Source organism: Gossypium arboreum, chromosome 11, assembly GCF_025698485.1.
Source record: "Gossypium arboreum isolate Shixiya-1 chromosome 11, ASM2569848v2, whole genome shotgun sequence".
Taxonomy (NCBI): Eukaryota; Viridiplantae; Streptophyta; class Magnoliopsida; order Malvales; family Malvaceae; genus Gossypium; species Gossypium arboreum.
The window spans coordinates 103,488,323-103,505,652 of NC_069080.1; the positions used below are offsets into that span (position 1 = coordinate 103,488,323).

Below are 17,330 nucleotides of genomic sequence, written 5' to 3' on the forward strand. Positions count from 1 at the left end.
TGTATCATTAGCAAGCTTCATATTTAACATGCAATGGCATCAACACAAAATCCACCTTGGCCGAATATCATCCCCATGACATAGCAATGTTTTGAACCATGGACTAATTAGAACTCAAGCTAGTAACTAAAAACATGCATGAATCTCATGGAACACCATCAAACATACCTTAACTTAGATGCAAATATGGCCGAATATCTTCAACCTTTCTCCTTTCAAACCGGCCAAGAAGAACCAAAGGATGAAGCTTTTCTTTTCTCTCTTTTCTTCCTAGTTTTGGCTCAAAGAAAGGATGAACAATTTTTTTTTCTTTTCTTCAACTCACGGCAATGGGGATCACACACCTTCTTTCTCTTTTTTTTCATTTCTTTATTCCTCACCTTAGTTTAATGTTTCCTCCCATATTGCACCAACAAAACATGTCTATGACATGTTTTGCCCATCCTCCCTTGTCATGGCCGCCACCACTTATAAAAGAGGGTATTTGACATGCAAAACCATTGTTTTGCATGCATGCTTCAATTAGTCATCACACAATTCCTATCCTACTTTCAAAGTTTACTACTAGGTCCTTTTAGTGAAATTCACATTTATAACCCTAAATCAAATCATCAAAATGTCACACACAATTAACACATATCATAGGCATCAAAATGAATATTAAATTATTTTTATGCCTCGGTTTTGTGGTCCCAAAACCACATTCCGACTAGGGTCGTTTTAAGGCTGTCACACTCTAAAACTTGTATTCAACCCAAATCTTACAGATTTCATTGTAACATTTCACTGATAAGGGGTGTAAGGGTAGTAAAGCCTCAAATTTAACTCGTACATAAATGCACCTAACACATGCTATCACCAATAGCCAATTCATTTCTAATTTCACATTTTCAAAACGTTTAATAAATATTTGCTTTTAATCAATTTTTTTAGCACATAGTTCATATGCCAACTCAAATCGCTAATTCACAATCAAAACATTCATATAGCAATTATAGGCAACATATCACAACTCATATACTCATATCATTTCATTCATATGAATCATGCCACAATTCAAAAGAAATTTCATGTTTCTCATATGGCCCAAATATTCATAGTCACTGGCTTATAAACTCATCAAGCTTTCAGATAACTCACATAACAATTAATCATATACATATATACTTTTCATTGCCAAATTTCATATAATGTCATACCTCTACGAGTCTCAACTCATCATCAACACATTTTCACTCAAACATTTGAGTACACATTCCATACAATCAGAATTTGCTCGGTTAGAAAACTTATCTGTCTCATCAAAATAATTTTCGTCAGAGTTGGAAGATATCACACTATCACAGGTTAAATGTGGCATGTATAACTAGAATCACATACGCTATGGTAGTCCTAGAACCGACTAAATCATAGCTCTGATACTAATAAAATGTAAAACCACTAACCCGTATCCATCGCCGGACTAGGGTTAAGAGGCATTACTAGGCATATCAGAATATTTCGCAATCATTTCACAATAAAAAATCAAGCATCGTCATATTATAGTCAAACATAAACATTAAGTCCCTTTCTTAGGTCAATGAGACCATAAACATGCATTAGGAAGATGTCGGGACTAAATCGAACACAAACAAAATCTTTATTTTCCAAAAATAACAATTTTTCTGAGTTATAAAGGTCACACGCCCATGTGAACAGGCCGTGTGCCTTACACGGCATTGGACACACCCGTGTGTCTAGGCCGTGACAAAACAAAGCATACATACTGACTTATACACACGGCCATAAGACACGCCCGTGTGCCTTGGCCGTGGTCAAGACTAACTTTAAATTGTAGGACTACGTCAAAGGACACACGACCGTGTAACATGACCGTGTGTCGCACCCAGCTGAGACACACGCCCGTGTATTTGCCCGTATGGACAAAAATAGGCCATTTGAATAGCCAATTTGCCACCCAATTTGAGTCCTCCCTACAAGCATCATTCAAGCATCAATATACTACATTTTTAGCCAAATTCAACTCCAAACAAGTATCACTCAATCTATAATGTCATCCATCAATTTCATGATCACTTTCTATACCAAAACATACCAATTTCACATGCAAAATTCATTTACTCATACATGATCAACATCTCAAATTACCATGTCAATCTCATACCAATATTATACCTTACATACATACCATAAAACATACTTTTCAAACTGAACTCATACCATGCCCGAATATACACAAACATTAACATCTTTACCAATCCATTTTCGCATGGCTACATATAAATACACAAGTCAAAATGAACCATCTCAAAACTAGCCTATACATGCCACATTACCAAAACTTAAAGCTTTTATTTACTGAAATGATAACCGGATAGTGTGACAACGTCTCCTCCAACATCCAACCCGAGCAAGTCTTTGAAACTCTATAGACATAGGATAATACACGGAGTAAGCTTTAAAAGCTTAGTAAGTCATAAGCAAATAATTCATTTCAATGATATTTATAAATCAATATCATTAAACCGAATTTAACATATCTCAATCACATGTACATTCAGTATACTTATAAATTCATAGAACCACATTAAATAACTCCACTTATCTTGTTTATCGATGAACATATAACCATACTTTCAAAATCGAATAACAACCATTAGCTCATCATATAAATCAAGCTCGCACATATTCATTTCATCGCCAACCTAACCATGGTCATTTATTACGAATCATACATAAAGTTATATCAACTTCTTTTTAAACCCTTCCAAACTCGAACATCTATAATTTCCTTACCTAAACCAAATTGCATATATAGATCATATGTCTAACTCACCATTTTAATTTCAATACCTGTTCCAGTTTTTGAACCAAGAAATCATACATCACAATCATGTTTCATGTTTCATAAATCTCATATCCTAAACAAAGCACCACAATTTCATATAGCGAGTATATATAATACATCACACTACTCATCTTTATTCAAAGTCATATCTTACTTTTAGTTCACATCTTTAATCTTATGAATAGCATTAATAATGCCATTCACTCCAACTCACTTCACCATTCATTTACATAATTTTTCATCTACTTCATACTTAACATCATCCACCACATAGATTTCGTACATACCTATACCATTACCTTCTTATCTGTCACGCTTATCATTTCAATGCTCGAAGCATTAATTCATTCTATCATCCTTGAACATTCAACGAACTCGCACACTTAGTGCTAATTAATTAACCGAAGCTATAATTGTATTGCACACTTAGTGCCAATTAATTAGGCGAAGCTATAGTTGTATCACACTTAGTGCCAATTAATTAGCCGAAGCTATAATTGTATCGCACACTTAGTGCCATTATATTAAACCTAACTTATATCGGTGTCACCCACATAGTGCCATTTACTTAGCCAATGCTATTACAATCTCAGACACCCAGTGCCATTTTAAATGCCGTAGCTATTGCTTTTATCGCACACTTAGTGCATCAAATCCAATTCACATATCACATATTACATATTTCGATCTCACAACCATATTTTTTTTACAACTCAATTCAGCATATATAATGCACACACATTTCAATTTAACAACATTTATATACTTATGAACTTACCTCATACTAACACGAGTGGACCGAAACCACTATTCGATAATTTTTCGACTTTCCCTGATCCAAATTCGATTTCCTCATTTCTTGATCTCAATTTTCCAAGATTAGTGCCGAGCCCTTAAGTATCTTTTTCTTTCTTTTTCCTTTGTACTTTTGGCAAAATAAGATGAACATCCATAATTTTTTTATGCTTTGTTTTATTTAATATAACATTTATTAATCAATTTCCATTTTTAACCTTTAATTCCATTAAAACTACTCCAAATGCCATGCCACTAACTCCCACTATCTCATAAATGGGCTATTTACCATTTAAGGCCATTATATTAAAAAGCCAAGGTCAATTAACACCTTTAACTAATAGCATGAAATTTTTACGCTTTATGCGATTTAGTCCTTTTTACCGAATTAACCATTCAAACGGTAAATTTTCTTCACGAAATTTTCACACGACTCTAATATCATGCTGTAAATATTAAAATAATAATAAAATAAAATTTTTAATTTCGAATCGTGGTCCCAAAACCACTATTTTGACTAGGGTCTAAACTGGGCTGTTACAATTACACTCATTAACATAAACAATCAAGAGCCTCATCAAACACATACATATAACATGTAAATCACACTTCACCACACATCCATCAAGCAACCACATCAAGCAACCGCATCAAGCATAACACATTTGTATGCATGCACAAATAATTAGGGTTACAACCCAAATAATCAATATGAGCCACCTCTCATGACCATATACAAAATAATCATAATACTTTCATGAGCCAACACATTTGGCTAATCAATATGACACATAACAAAAAGACTAAGTCCCTATACATGTCATACTCAAAATGATGAGACTAACTATACCCAAATATTCAATTGATAGTGTGATCGAGTCTCTGACATCTTCCAATCCTCGAGCTAGCTTAGCGACACTATAAGAAAGAGAAAGGAAGGGGCTAAACATTAGAGCTTAGTAAGTTCACATGAAAATAAAATGCAACTTAGACAAATATTAATCTTACATTTAACATAATGAACATAATTTTGCATTTTATCAAAACTCTTAAACTTATTCTTCATATATATACATATTCTTACCATAAGTTCATCATATCTCATTTCATTCTCATGAGTTCGATGTACATACCTGTGCCTACTTGAACATAATAACGTACTTTCTTATCTTTGACGTATTCATCAAGATTACACATTAACTTTTCTTAGAACTACCCGTTGAACACTTGGAATACCATCGGATACATCGGGATCTCCTACCTAAGTGCCTCATATGTAGCCAACGTTACCTCATATCACATATCACATGTTTCTTGATAAACCATAATTTATACATATTTTTACCTAATACTTGGCATAATTATGGATTATTTATTATAAGACTTAGTGAATTTGATGCTCCTAACCCTTTGATTTTATGTTTTATACTTAGGAAAGCCTAGGATAGCAAAAAGAGTGAGAAACAGGCAAAAAAATGGACAAATTGGGCATAAATTAGTGTTGCACACGGCCTAGGCACTTCCACACGGGTGATCTACACGCCTATGTGTGACACACAGGTAGACCACATGCTCGTGTGTCATGGCCGTGTCGATTGTAACACCCCAAACCCGAGACCATCGCCGGTGTCGGACCCGAGGGTTAACAAACCAAGTTCACATGTTTCTGCCCACCAATTTGACATTTCCAGTCAGGCTGGAAAACTGCGTCACTGTCGCCTTAAAAATCATATCTCGAGTTTCAAAATTCGGAAACTGGTTTCGTAAATTTTCCCTGAATTTAGACTCATATATCCATCCATGGATTTATTTCTAGGATTTTTGGTCGGGCCAATTGGTACATTTTATTAGTTAAAGTTACCCCTGTTACAGGGATCGACTGCTCTGACCTTCGCACGGTATAACTTGAATATCTCTCTGTACAGGGCTTTAATGCTGGTGTCGCTTGTTTCTAATGAAACTAGACTCAAAATGGAATCTGTACATATAAGATATATCTCCTAATTCTTTTTGGATAATTTATAGTGAATTTTTAAAGTTGCGACAGGGAACCCAGAAACCATTCTGGCCCTGTCTCACAATAGCTTTAATATCTCTTAACCTGTAACTCCTATGACCGTTTCGTTTCTTCCATATGAAAATAGACTCATCAAGGTTCATTTACATAGCTTATTAACTATCTAATTCCATTCCTATGAATTTTGGTGATTTTTCACATTCATGCCACTGCAGCTGGCAGCATCTGTTTTAAGATAGGACTTACCTATTTGGTGGTCTCCATGATTCAACTAGCCTTACCATACATAGGTTCATATATGATCATTTTAACCATGCCAATGGCTGATCATATGACCAACATTCCCATTTCCAAGCCATAGCCACATCATGACACAAAATATATACATACAACCCACAATTAGTCTAAGTTCATGCTTCCTTTTCGAGCCATTTTCGCATCTACCGTACATACTTACATTACAACATATTTAACAAACAAGGGTAGTCCTATACATGCCATCTCAAGTTCAACCAAAATTTATACCAAAATGGAAGCTTGATAGTGTGGATGACTTCGACTTCAACGATCCCAAATCCGATTGCCTCGAGCGAAATCTAGAAAACTAAGAGCCAAAGCAACGGGTAAGCATTTTTATGCTTAGTAAGTCTCAAGGAATATAATGAACTATAATTTACAGCAATACATTCACATAGCCAAATGCATCATTTCATTAATACACATTCTTACTTCATACTTCATCATTATATAAGTTCGCAAAGCATCAATCAATTCAATAACTGAAATTCATTAGTCGATTGAGCGAATGTTGCTCAAACACGCCGACTTTCCAATGCACATATAACGTACCTTATCCTTTGGGCTTTCCGAGTGTACTAATTAAATTCATTTCGACAACCAACACTCACCTCCAGCCCAAGATTCTTCGAATATAACCGGATTTAATCACGCACAAATGCCTTCGGTCTTAGCCCTGATAGAATAACTCAGACGAATGCCTTCTGCCTTAGCCCGATATAGCCACTAGCACAATTGCCTTCGGTCTTAACCCGGATATAATTTCCAGCATAGTTGTCTTCGGCTTAGCCCGATATCATTCAATTTCTCATGCACACATACATCAATAATCATTGGACATACATATTTCATTTTCAAGTACTAAGGCTCAAACACAATTATAATCATTAGCATATTCGCCTTCGGACTTAACCCGTGGAATTCAAATACTCATACACACATAATCAATAATCATACACATCCATATTTCATCTCACATAATTCAAGTAAGGTCACTTCTTGAGGACTTACCTCGGATGTTGTCGAACGGCTTTTTCTGCTATTCGATCACCTTTTCCTTCCCTTGTCCAATTGTGGCCCTCTTAGCTCTTGAGCTAATTCAAACAAATTCAATTTATTAAAACCTCATTGTGCTTGCTTATGGCCGAATATGACAAGGATTTTAAATGGTCATATGGCCACTCTTTAGCTTGAATACACAATGGTCATGCACATTTTATACTACATCAAGCAATTCAATACAATTTATTTGAGCATCAAAGAAATGCTAAGGCCTTCAATAGGCTACCCAAGGTCAATATTCATGTACATGTTGAGGTCAATTTTGCACTTAATACCTCACAAAAACAGCATGCAATCTACTAATTAATGCTTTGCACATTGTGGCCCAAAACTTATAATATAGCATCAAGCACTTATATGTGTGCTAGGTCAATTGTGCTTGCAATTTCACAAGCATTCTTCCACATTTTCTTCTTTAAATCAATATATTCATCACTTAGTTCATAACCAAACATAATGTGCAATCATATATATGCATATATGAGCATGGCCGAATTTTCAAGGTGTCCATAGCCATCCAAAACACAAATTTTAACTAACATGCAAGAAGCATGAATCATGCTCAAGAATGCATCATGGCCGAATATGACAATCATGCTCCTTTTCAACTTTAATCATGATAAAACAAAGAGAAAACTCAAAATCTTACTCATGAATAGAAAATCCATCATTGCATGCATCATCATCAAGCTTCACACTTAGCATGCAATGGCTTTATCACCATAACAACTTTGCCCAAATACCATTTCCATGGCATAACAAAGATTTGAGCCATGGCTAACATGCACAACAAGTTAGTAACCAAGTCATGCATGAAACTCCAAACACAACCTCATACATACCTTAATCTTGGTACAAGTATGGCCAAATCTCCTTCTAGTTCTCTTCTAAACCAAAAATGGAGCAAAATCGCTTTCTTCCTCCTTATGATTTTCGGCCAAAAGATGAGAAAGGATGAACAAATTTTTTGTTTTCTCTTCTTGGTTGCACGGCAATGGGGGAATGCTACTCTCACACACATTTTTTTTCATTCTTTTCTTACCCATGCTTATTTGTTTATGATTTCTCCCTAATGCCCAACAAAACATGTTTCATGACATGTTTAGCCCATATCACTTTGTCATGGCGGCCATCACTTGTAAAAAGGGAAATTTGACATGCAAGTCCATTATTTTGCATGCATGCTTTAATTAGTCATCACATATTTCCCTATCGTACTTTCAAAGTTCACTACTAAGTCCTTTCTTATAAATTAGCACCTAATTAATAAAAATCGAGACACGAAATATTTACGCATACCAATTCCACATACAATAAGCACGGAATATAACACTTAATTATTCTTGTGACTCGGTTTCGTGGTCCCGAAACCACTCTCCGACTAGGGTCACATTCGGGGTGTCACATCGATATTAATCCAAGTCAGAATTGCACACGGCCTGAGCACCTTCACACGGGCGTGGCACACGACCGTGTCCCTATCGAGCCCAAGTCTAGTTCTACTCGAAAAAGGCTAATTTTGGGCTATTTTGGGCATTCAAAAGTCTATATTAACACCCTAGAAGAGGATTAGAGGAGATATGGAGAGTAGAAGGTAAAAAATACTCAAGGACAGCCATCGGAATTAGCTCGAGAAGAGGATCTACATCAAGAATGAAGATTTCCATCCAATTTCCTAGAAGTTCTTTGGGTTTCTTTATGTTTTGTTGTTTTCCAAATTTTGAGATGTTTTCTATTATTATTATGAACTAAACTCCCTAAATACCTAAGGGACATAAAACCAAAGACGGATCTTATTACTATTTGAATTATATGATAAATACTTGTTCTTATTCTTAATTGTGAGTTTTAATCCTTGTTTTAATGTTCCAGAATATTAATTCAGGTTTTTGATGTGCTTATTCAGTGGAGCAAAAGTCCCTATTAAGAGTAGATCATTCATAATTAAGCGGAGTTGCATGCAATCCTAGAGATAGGATGACATAAATTTGCCGGATTAGAGTCAAATCTAATAAGGGAATCCATAAATCGAGTTAATGTGACAATAGGGTTTTAATTAGAAAGAAATTTTGATTAATCAACCTAAAGTCAGTTGTTTTTAGTCTCGAGAGAGATATTAACATAAATCAGGGGTTTCTATGGATTAAGTCAAGTGAATAAATCGTCTAATTCAGAAGTAATGAGTGAAGTCTAAGTGGATTCTTCCTCGGGTATTGTCTTCTCTATCAGTTTTCTAAAAAGTATTTTCCAACTTTAATCTCTGTTGTAACCTTAGTTAATTAGATAATTAGTTTCAGTTTAAAATCATTCCTTAATTCTTAGGCTAGATAATAAAAAGATAGTAATTACTAGTACTTTTAGTCCTCGTGGATATGATATTTCCGGTCTCACCACAACTATATTACTGTTCGATAGGTGTGCTTGCCTTAGTCGAATTTTGTTAGTTAGTTTCACGACCATCAAGTTTTTGACGCTGTTGCCAGGGACTAAGATATTAGGAACACTTAATTTTTATTACATTAGCCATTTTTATTTTTATTGCAATTTAATTTTGTTTTTATTTACTAAATTTTCTTTTATTTACTTCTGGCAGGTTTTTATAGTTTATGACTAGAAGAAACCCGTCAGGACCTCTACTTTTTGATAGTGAGATCGAGAGCACAGCTTGCAGAAATCGAAGAGAAATAAGGTGAAGCCTACAATACATAGTGGAAGGGCAAGAGGATGATATTCACACCACAACTAAGGAGATGGCTGAAAATCAGAATAATCCGCTTCCTCCTGTGGTTGCTGCAAATCCAGTAAATCAGAATCCTGCTCCTCGTACTATGTATGATTATGCTAAACCTACTTTAACAGGAACTAAATCAAGTATAGTTAGGCCTGCTGTTGCTGCAAATAATTTTGAACTGAAACCTAACACGATCCAAATGATACAATAGTTTGTTCAGTTTGATGGTTTGCAGGACGAGAATCCAAACACTCATTTAGCAAATTTTCTGGAATTCTATGACACTTTTAAGATCAATGGCATTTCTGACGATGCCATTCACCTTCGGTTGTTTCCCTTTTCATTAAGGAATAAAGGTAAACAGTGGTTGAACTCGTTACCTCGAGGGTCAATCACCACTTGGGAACAAATGACCGAGAAATTTTTGCTTAAATGTTTTTCGTCGGCTAAAATGGCTAAATTACGGAATGATATCTCTTCTTTTGTGCAGATGGATTTAGAAACACTGTATGATGCATGGGAGAGATACAAAGATCTATTGAGAAGGTGCCCTCACCATGGATTACCCCTTTGGCTACAAGTTCAAACTTTCCACAACAGGTTAAATCCCTCGACATGACAAATGATTGACGCAGCTGCTGGTGGGGCTATTAAGAATAAGACACCTGAAGAGGTTTATGAGTTCATAGAAGAGATGTCACTGAATAATTATTAGTGGCAAGTCATGAGAACAAAGCTGACAAAAGCAACTGGTGTTTTTAACGTTGATTCAGTTACTATGCTTTCCAATCAGGTAGAACTTTTGATTATAAAAATTGATGGTTTACTTGGTTCTACGCAGGTACATCCAATAATGCAGTACGATACAAGTGGAGGTGGATTAAATAATTTAGAATATCCACCCTATGGCCTTAACATGGAGAACGAGCAATTGAACTATATGGGTAATAATCCTCGACCTCAAAATAATCCTTATAGTAACACTTATAATGCAGGTTGGAGGAACCACCCAAATTTCTCATGGGGAGGCCAAGGAAATCAAAGACCACTACCCTCTCCAGGCTTCCAACAACAACCTTACTAGCCAGAGAAAAAACTAAACCTTGAGGAGATGATGACAAAATTTATCTCAGTAGCAGAGACTCGTTTTTAGCATACTAAAACTGCACTTAAAAATCAGCAAGCATCAATTCAAAGGCTCAAGAATCAAATAGGACAGCTGGCTAAGATGATTTTAGAGAGACCACCAGGGAGCCTACCTAGCAAGACCGAACCCAATCCAAAGGAGCATGTGAAAGTAGTTACATTAAGGAGTGGAAAGGTGTTAGCTGAATCTGAAAAGAAACCAGAACCTGATAGAAGGGAAGGTGAGGAGGAAGAACCCGAAAAGAATGAAAAACCAGTGTTGAGGGAATATAAACCACCAATCCCATACCCAACAAAGTTGAAGAAAGACTGCATGGATGCACAATTCAGTAAATTTCTCAAATTTTTTAAACAATTACATATTAATTTACCTTTTGTTGACGCTATCTCGCAGATGCCTACATATGTAAAATTTTTAAAGGAGCTTTTAACAAATAAAAGAAAATTTGAAGACTTGGCTACAGTGGTACTCAACGAGGAATGCTCGGCTATACTCCAAAATAAACAGCCAACCAAACTGAAAGATCCAGGAAGTTTTACTATTCCCTGCTTTATTGGTAGTTTGAATGTTGAGAAGGCACTAGCTGATTTAGGTGCTAGCATTAATTTGATGCCATATAAAATGTTCAAACAACTTGGTCTTGGGGAACCGAAACCCACGAGGATGAATATTCAAAATAACTGATAGATCTGTTAAATATCCTAGGGGTATTATAGAGGACGTACTTGTAAAAGTAGATAAATTTATATTCCCTGTTGATTTTGTTGTGCTTGACATGGATAAGGATGTTGAGGTGCCTTTAATTTTAGGTCGTCCATTTTTAGCCACTGCTAGGGCTGTTATTGATGTGGGTGATGGTAAACTTATGCTTAGAGTAGGTGACAAAGAGATTATTTTTAAAATTTATGATGCCATGAGATTTTCTAGGGAACAGGATGACTCAGGTTATTTTATTGACTTTATTGATCATGCTACTCAAGACTCTTTACAGGAAATCGTACATAAGGACATGTTGGAACTGTGTCTTGCCCAAGGAGAGGAGGTAAATGATGATGACTCTGAGATAGGTAAGATAAAAGCTGAAATAAATTCCAATGAGCCTTCACTGAGACAGAAGAGCTACGAGGGTATTGAGGTAAACAATGAATTAAAATTAAAACCTTTTGTTGAAGAACTGCCTAAATTGGAGTTAAAGCAATTACCAGATCACTTAGAATACACGTTTCTTGGTGATAATTCCACATTACTAGTAATTATTGCTTAAGGTTTACAGCCAATCAAAAAAGACGAGTTACTCAAAGTATTAAAGGAGCATAAAAGAGCCATAGCTTGGGAGATTTCTGACATAAGAGGGATTAACCCTTCTTTTTGCACACATAAAATTTTAATGGAAGATAAATTCAAACCCTGTGTGCAAGCTCAAAGAGGGTTGAATCTTAACATGAAATAATTCGTAAAAGCTGAGGTAATTAAACTTCTAGATGCTGGAATTATTTATCCTATTTCTGATAGTTCCTGGGTGAGTCCTGTGCAGGTTGTTCCTAAGAAAGGAGGCATGACTGTTGTGGCCAATGAGAAGAATGAATTAATTCCAATACGAACAGTTACGGGATGGAGAGTCTGCATTGAATATAGGAAATTAAACGATGCCATAAGAAAATATCATTTTCCCCTACCATTCATTGATCAGATGTTGGAAAGATTACCTGGACATATGTATTATTGCTTCCTAGTTGGACTCTCCGGTTATTTCCAAATCCCAATAGCTCTTGAGGAACAAGAGAAAATGACATTTACATGTCCATACGATACGTTTGCTTATCGACGAATGCCTTTTGGATTATGTAATGCTCCTACTACTTTTCAGCAATGCATGAACTCGTGGAAGACATTATGGAGGTATTTATGGATGACTTCTCGGTACCCGGTAACATTTTCCATCTTTGCCTTAAAAATTTAAAACGAGTCTTAATTAGATGTAAGGAAATAAATCTTGTACTAAATTGGGAAAAATGTCACATCATGGTTCGTGAAGGAATTGTGTTAGGCCATAAAATTTCTAGTAAGGGAATCGAGGTTGATAAAGAAAAAATTGAAACTATTGAGAAACTACCTCCCCCTAATTCAGTTAAGGCTATTCGTAGTTTTTTAGGACATGCTAGATTTTATAGAAGATTTATTAAAGACTTTTCTAAAATAGCTAAGCCTTGAACGAATTTTCTAGAAAAAGATGTACCTTTCAATTTCAGTCAAGATTGTTTAGAAGCGTTCAATACTCTTAAGGATAAATTAATATACGCTCCAATTGTAGTTGCACCTGATTAGAATTTACCTTTTGAACTAATGTGTGATACGAGTGATTTTGTAGTAGGAGCGATTCTTGGACAGCGGAAAGACAAGCACTTTCAACCGATTTATTATGCTAGCATGTAACGACCCAAAATCCGTGGGCACCGAAAAAGTGTGTTATTGGGTCTCTGTCTTAGTGAAATAAGTTCGAAAATAATTATTAAAAATATTTATGAGCCTAGTAGTGTGTCTAATTAGGTTTTAATTAAGTAAATTTAGCTTAATTTAGAGTAATTAGTAAAAAGGATTAAATTGAATAAGGGTAAAAGTTTAATTATAGATTAAAGAAAAACTAGAAGGACTAAAGAGGAAATTAAACCATTTTCTATAGCTGAGGCGGTTTAACGTGGAAAAATATCAAAGATTTTATTGATTAAAATATATATATATTTGTTTAATAATTAAGTATATTATATTATTATATTATATTATATTATATTATATTATATTATATTATATTATTATATATAAAAGAAAGAAATGAGTTAAAAAGAAACAGAAATGAAAATGAAAACAGAGAAGAAACAGGGGAGAAAGAAGAAAAAGGAAAATTTAGGTTTCAAGGTTCAAAATTAAATTGGTAAGTCAATTTAATCCTTTTCTTATAATTTTTAAGTTTTTGGAGTCCTAAGACAAAATATGTCATGATTTATATTGAAATTTTGAAAGATAGTAGATTTCTAAACATGAGTTATGTTGAACAAATGATAGAATTGGGGTCTATTTGATAGAAATTTTAATTGGAATTGAATAAAGGATTGAATTGTAAACTAAGCTATAAGTTTTGAGTTTTAGGAATAAATTGAAATAAATTCGAAATTATGAAAATATGATAAAATTTAAATAGTTAGATGTGGGTTTGACAAGAAATTGAGTAGCAAAGAGGTATGAATTGAGAAAGAAAATATATAGGTTTAGTTGGGATTAAATTGGAATTAAAGTAAAAGTTAGATAAAAATTTCAGCATTTAAATTGTGTTATGCTAATAATTGTGAAATTATTTTAATTGTTCCTAGCTAATATCGAGCCCAAGCATCGCCCAAAAGGAAAAGGAAAGATCGTCAAGGATTAAATCCAAGAAAAAAATTCGTTTGTATCACCATAACTCAAGCTTTATAATTAATATGTGTTTAATTTAATATGAATGTGTGGTAAGTATTTTAAGGTAAGTATTTAATGAATGATAAAATTTGTGATTGGGTATTAAAATTTAGATTGATACCGAATCAATTATGGGATACCGAATATTGTTTTGAATACCGAATTGAACTGTGAAATTATCAATAATGTTACGATATTGCATTGAACTCGTAAAATTTCTAATGAAGTGAACTATCGTATTATTGTGAAAATTGATCAAAATAATAAATTATAATTAATATTAAATCGAAATGGAAATTGTAATGAAAATGATTTAAATACCCTATTAACTAGTCGGGCTAGTCGGATATAGTTGACATGCCATAGGATATGGAAGAGTACGGGTTTTTGCCGGCCATCGATCGATACACTTATGTGCCGACTCATCATTATCGCTATCATTATTATTACCAATTCGACACTTTGTGTGTCGAAAATTGTTACCATTATCATTATGATTCAGACTTTGTGTGTTGAATACTATTATCATATCGCTACTACTACCGCTATCGACATCGATTAGGTACTATGTACCATTAAGGCACATTGTGCCGTATTGGTATGTTGGTTGGAATCCGTGTATCCACCGAGTCCGAGTCAAGTTAATAGGGGCAAATGAAATAAATCTACTGATAAAACTAAATTTGAATGATATGGCATATGTGAAAGTTGAGAATTGAAATAAAGAAATAAGAATGATATATATATATAATCGAACGATAAAATAAAAAGATTTAATTGTTTATTAAGTGATGATGATTGTAACGTAAAAGCATGTGTAATTCCCCAATTTTCGGGAATTCTGTGAATGTTGGCATAGGTTTAATTATGTTAGTGGGCCTCTAGAAGGCCCAAGCTTAAGATAGAACCCGACAAATTTAGTTAATTTTTGTTCCATAAGAAAAAGCGGGTGAAATATGAAATAGGACCTATGTGAAAATGTTTGAAAATGCTATAGGCTAAATTGAAGTGGCCAAATAAATAGGAGTGCAAAATAGGAGGATTTACATGACAAACCTCCCATTTTACATGAAGTGGCTGGTCATCATGTTGTTGTAGACAAAATGTGCACTTGATATCCATAATTTATGGTACAAATTGATACAAATTGATAATGGGTTAGGTAAATGTTCCATGATAATGGGTTAGGTAAATGTTTCATGATAATGGGTTAGGTAAATGTAACATGATAATGGGTTAGGTAAATGTTCCATGATAGGAATTTCATGTCTTTTGTATTAAAGAATTAAATGGATGAAATATGAAATTTTATCAAAAGAAAAAGGGGTGAAAAGAACAAAGTTTTGTCCATCTTTGTTTATCATAGCCGAAAGTTAGAGAAGAGAAAGGAGAGGAGAAAGCTCTTGAATGTTCGGTCACTTGGGGAAGAAAATTGAAGGTAAGTTCATGGTAGTTTGCTTCTATCTTGATGTTCATGAGTTCTTCTTGATTCTACCTTAACTCTTGAAGCATATTTTAGTTTTTAGTTGTGTTGTGAGCATTTAGTCAAGAATTAAAATGAAGGAAATGGTTGTTGTTTCATGTTCTTTTGATGAAAAATGGAAGATAGGTGAAGTTGAGCCAAACAAATGAGCATGCATGTGCCTTAGATGCTAAAGGGAAAAATCGGCTAACATGTTGTGCTTTAAAATGATGAAATGGAGATTATACTTAAGTAAAATCATAGATATGTGATGATTGATTGGTGATATACATGTTCAAATAACATGCATGCAAGTTATGTATGAAAGAGTGAATTTGGTAATAAATCGCTTGGGATGAAGCGAACGTGACTTTGGAAAATCACTATAAATTGTGGGAGATGAGTTAGAAGCTGAATAAATTATGTAATTAAATCTTAATGAGTCTAGTTTCAAATGAAATAAACGAGAACATATTTGAATTCTGTACAATGAGAAATTTGATTCGTAATGAAGAGTGGTCAGATTAGCCAAACAGTGAAACATGCGAAATTTTGAGAAAAATGTGGTATTGATTGGCTAAACAAAAAATTCTGAAAATTTTATGGATAGAAGATATATGAGTCTATTTTCAGGGAAAATTAACGGCACTTGATTTGGAGTTTCGTAGCTCCAGTTATAAATGATTTAGTGACTGTTGCTCAGGAAGACAGCTTGCAGTGAAATTATGATTATGCGGTAAACATTGGCAAATTTGTTAATGAGTTGCTTATTGATTTCTTATAAGCTTACTCTAATCTGTAGGTGTGATTGGCCGAATATTGTAAGGGGTTAATACGTAGTTCGTATTTGAATAGTTAGATTAACGTGTTAGTAATCCAATTGTAGGCGTTCGTGTGGATCTCACAAGATATCGTTGCAAACAAGTGTGTAACTAACACCCTCTTATAGACTAGATCGGCACAAGCCGAAAAGCCGAAATGCCGAGAAGCCGGTATTTTGAGATCTTGCGAGTGTGTGAATGCTCATGAGATTAATAGTGTGATGTATATGGTAAATTAAAGTGATAAGACTGCAGAGTGCGCAATTCTGTGCATTTCAATATTTTTGGGCTTAATGGGCCAAAAACGGGATAATGGGCCAACGGGCCGAAATTGGTAAGAAAATGCGGTAAGTGTTTCTGATCGTAAGTAAATGGCTATGTTATGTATGAAAACCTTAAGAATAGTTAAATTACTTGAATACCCCTATGTATGCAAAATTACCATTATACCCCTAGGGTTACTTTTGACCAAAAGCATGACGATCCGATTCTCGTATGATGTATGCCATGATTATATATCTCGCTGCATGGGGACTTGGGTTATACTGTGGAGGAAGCGCCCGGTGGCTATGCCATAATTATTCGATCCGTGGCTCGCCACATATATCTCCCCGTGGCTATGCCACGCTTATTTGATCCGGTGGCTCGCCACATATATCTGCTTCCGTGGCTCGCCACAATATTCAGATCTGGTGACTTC

General features: G+C 34.7%; 1 non-coding gene across 1 annotated transcript; it reads right to left on the reverse strand.

Moving 5' to 3' along the window:
- Window positions 1-10,208: 10,208 nt before the first annotated feature.
- On the reverse strand, window positions 10,209-10,314 carry LOC128284893 (small nucleolar RNA R71). Its single transcript, XR_008275313.1, has one exon. It is a non-coding gene; the product is annotated as a small nucleolar RNA R71 (small nucleolar RNA).
- Between the last annotated feature and the right edge of the window lie 7,016 nt (window positions 10,315-17,330).